The sequence below is a fragment of the Sceloporus undulatus genome, chromosome 4, assembly GCF_019175285.1.
Source record: "Sceloporus undulatus isolate JIND9_A2432 ecotype Alabama chromosome 4, SceUnd_v1.1, whole genome shotgun sequence".
Classification (NCBI taxonomy): Eukaryota; Metazoa; Chordata; class Lepidosauria; order Squamata; family Phrynosomatidae; genus Sceloporus; species Sceloporus undulatus.
This window is the reverse complement of record NC_056525.1, coordinates 157499311-157503597: the sequence shown is the minus strand read 5'-3', so window position 1 is coordinate 157503597 and position 4287 is coordinate 157499311.

Below are 4287 nucleotides of genomic sequence, written 5' to 3'. Positions count from 1 at the left end.
GCCCTTATAATTGCAAATTGGTATCCTGTTCTCTCACCGGGTGCTTGTTAGTAGATTGTTGGCAATGAATTCCTTTAATTGATTATCACAGGCTGACAGGCGGGGCCGTTTGGGGGTATCTAGTAGTTGAACAAGACAGATTGATTGCGACGGGTCTATTGAGATGTATAGATGTGGGAGAAATGCCTCTCCCAGTCTCTTCCTTGCACTGCGGCCTCCAGTACATTATTGGATGTTCTGGAGCCATGGGCTATTAAACACCAAAATTTCTGTGAGTCTTTTGAGAGCTGCTCTCCGAGTTCTTTCCATTGTGCTCAGGGTATTTTTGTTTTCTTTGCTTTAAGTAATTTTTTAATAATTTTGCCGTGAATTGGGCTATCTGTTTTGAGGGGGTTTCCTTTGATACCCTTTGTCTTCAATTGCTAATTTCATTAACTAGACGTTTTTAAAACTCTTTACATTCCTGGTCAAACCATGTCTTTAGTGTTTGGTTCTGGTATTTTGGGGCACATAGTTGAACATAATAAAGGTTTTATTTGTGATATTAAATCCTGATATGCGTCTATAATCTGATATGGTTCTGCAGGATATTTTCCCTGAGTTTCACAAATTTAGGGGAGTCAAGGGACTTACGATCTTCTCCTGAAGTTTACCATTCCATCCAGAAAGTATCTGTGCTCTAAAAGATGTGAGGAAAAAGCAGTGAGTTTTACACACGTAAACACATACACAAAACACATAGAGTAATGACATTACCAGCTATAAGAGATTTTTCATCATACCTTCCAAATAACACATTGCGGGCACCACTATTACTGGTAATATGCTACTTCCAACTTTGAGAAAATTCACCGATTTGAAACATGGTTCTTTTGAGCTTCTCTTAAAAACCCTACAGAGTTTCACTTGAGCAGCTTTACAAGTTAATTGGTTTATTTTAAGTTAAGGTAAATCAGCTTTTCATAGTGGTCTGCCACATAATTTTCTCTCATTGTCCTATTTGAATATCTGTATTGAAGACATGTAGCTACTGACAATGTTCATGCTTTTGCTTTTCCAGAAGCCATATTCATACCTATTCATTTATACTGACCTGTAGCATGATTCAAGTGGGCAATGTCATACAAGCACAAATATTGCTGAAGATACAAGTCTCTCCCAAATGCTTTCATAAAGCTACGTCAAAATCATTTTTCTTTCTTGCCAAACATTTTAGCTTGTTAGATATTCCTCAAATGAAGGAAGTACAAGTTTGTGACTTTTTGTATGTAACATTGTGGAGGTTGGAATTCATACAACACAATGGGAATACTCTCAGAATGGGAAAGCTCCAAATCCTGTGTATGATTGCTAGTGACTGTAAAATGTGGTTATCTTGAATTGTATGCTGCTATGATTTACTAGGCAAAGAATGGAGAATGGCTGGAAAAAGAACTTCTATTAAGTTAAAAAATGGTTAAAGGTCTCTTTCAATTTCTTCCTTTCTATTTCTGGAAAGCTGCTAATGTAGACTTAAATTTCTGAATCAACACGGCACTAGATGATTATTTATTGTGCTCACACATATAGAAAAACTTTTTAAAAAATAAAAAAACAAAATGCTCTAAAGACACTGATCTTTAGTATTTAAAGAAAAAAACACAGCCCTGGTGGCAAGAACACTCAATTTTTATCAATCTCCCTCCCAGCACAGTAATGTTGTATGTGTGTGAGCCTAAGCTTTAGGACATAAAAAAAAAAATATTCTGGTCTATACCCTAATTTGACCTTTGATAAACAGCAACTCAGTGGAAAAAAGACCACATTCCCATGTGTCAGTGCCACGGTGGTGAACCTATGGCATGTGTGGCAGAGATGGTATACGAATCCATTTTCTGTGGCATGCGGAAAGCAGGGAAGAGGAAGAACAGGTGCACGCCTGACCCTCCTCCTTCCAGCTGTCCGGGACATCAGCTGCCTCTGGAGGGCATTTGAAGGCCCAGGAGGATGCAGGGGGAGGAAAGGCAAAGGTGCATGCCTGTTCCTTCTCATTCCCAGACATCCTGGGTTCCATTGCCTTTGGAACTGGAAATTGGCATCTAAAGGCCTGGGAGGGTGCAGGGGGAGGAGGAGGGATAGGCACATGCCTGTTCCTCCCCTGCCATCCTGAACCTTCAGCTCCACCAGAGGGGCAGCTGAAGGCCTGGGAGAGTGGGAAAAGTCCCGCCCTGGAAGTCTTTGCCCCTGGAGGTGGAAGTCCTGCCTCCAGGTGGCCCAGCCCCCCCCCCCCCCCAAAGGCCCAGCACCAGCACACACCTGGTGCTGAAAGGCCTTTTAGTTTGGGCATTTGGTCCCTAAAAGGTTTGCCATCACTGGGCTAGGGTGCAATCAACATAATTTTAAGACCAGTCCCCAGACTCTTACAATAAAATCTTTTTTGTGCCAGCTAAATTAATGAGCTCAGATATCATTGAACACAAAATGAAGAGTTCAGGAATGCAGTGCATGAAACACCTTTGATGTAGGACATTTCTACAAAGATCTTGAGCAAAGATTGCTTTCAACTTGGAAAAGTGTGAACTCCTATAATGAAACAGATGACTAAGTTTGCAAGGTGAAAATAATGGGACACATTAAAAACAAAACATAATTCCAACTTGACACTGTTACCTACATTTCAGAGGGGTCCTGGTACGGCACCCACACATTGCATTCAAAGGAGGAATTAATTTACCTCAATAGGAGGAAGCAAGAAGATTTCAGTAATGCAGAACCAGAAACCTGACCTGTGTATAACAGTCCCAAACTCAGAGAACTCTAGAGACAATTTACAAATTAATGTAGTTTATTTATCAGTTTATATACAAACACACTCTTTCACACACACACAAATTAATGAAACAAAGATAGTAAGTAATAGTGAGTTGCATGGCTGCTATGAGGTAATACACTACTAATCTTGAAGCATAGCTCCGCTTTCAGGACAGCCAGATTGAAAGTGGCTCAGTAGCTGCCTGTGGAACATGGGATTTCCAGCTATTGAGGTGTCCAGCCAAAATCAAACAGATATTCTGCCCGGTTTCCGATTAGACCAATTTGCCAGTGCCTAGGCACTCTTATTTATACCCAGAAATGAGTCCTAAGGGCAGTTGATAGTGACTTTCCCTGGGGGAGGAGAATGGGGTACAATATTCAATAATAAGTAGACAATCAGCATGAATGTTCTTAGAGGAAAAGACTTTTATTCCAAGAAGGAAACTCCTTTTGCCTGCTATATGCAAACAGTCTCTCAGTCCAGCTCACTATTGCCATCCCATAGTGAAAGGATTATGCTGATTCCGATCTTGAGAGATCCCATGATGGCTGAGTGCCTTGGGCTTCTCCCATGCTGAGCTATCCAGATCAGCCCAGGCTAGCTGGTTTCCTGTGCGGGGGAGTCCCTCTCTTGGCTACTTGCCTAAGGCATCCTTTTTTGATATAGACTTGATATCAAAGATTACAGAGGGGAGACCGAGAACTGGATCCTGGGCTACAGTACAATACAACGCATGCTTGTTTTCAGTTGAGGGGGTAGCAATATTTTTGCAAGGGTATTTCTGAGTGCAGGAAATGTATGGAAATGATGCTTGATGTGCTAAATGGTCTGGTAGTGTAGTTGCTCCTAAGGTAATGTACTTTAGACCCTATGTTTTATGACAACTATTAGGTTTTCATGGACACTCCTTTTGGGGTGAATGTCCTTAGAAATTGGACATGCTCCAACTATTGTGAAACAGGACTTGACAGAAATATTTCAGTTAATAGGAGTTTTAGTGTTCTTCCTTTTCGAGACATGTTAAAAATATATATACAAATTGAAGTCTTTCCTGTCTAGGCCAACCTATCCTTTATTTCAGGGACCACAAAGAGTATGTGTATTAATTGGAGTTTTTATTTTTGAATACTGTTTATAGTTTGTTTTATTGTACACAACATTGTAATGTAAAGATCTAAGCATTATATTGATATATGTAAACAAAACAAGCAAATGTGAAGTCGAAGGCTTTAATGGCTGGCATCCATAGTTTTTTGTGGGGTTTTTTTGGCCTACATAACCCCAAAAATCCACCAAAAAAAAGCAAATGTTTCTAGATTCTGTGTATAGATAAACACTTGTAAAGTCCATGATAATATCTGAATCCAGTGCACATATAAAGCACATTTTTGCCCACCCTCCTAACACCCATCCTACTTTTCAAGGTTAAAATCTGAATACTAAGTATTCAGTATTTGGCCTATTTACTGTTTCATTCTTTCACAGTTTTTGAA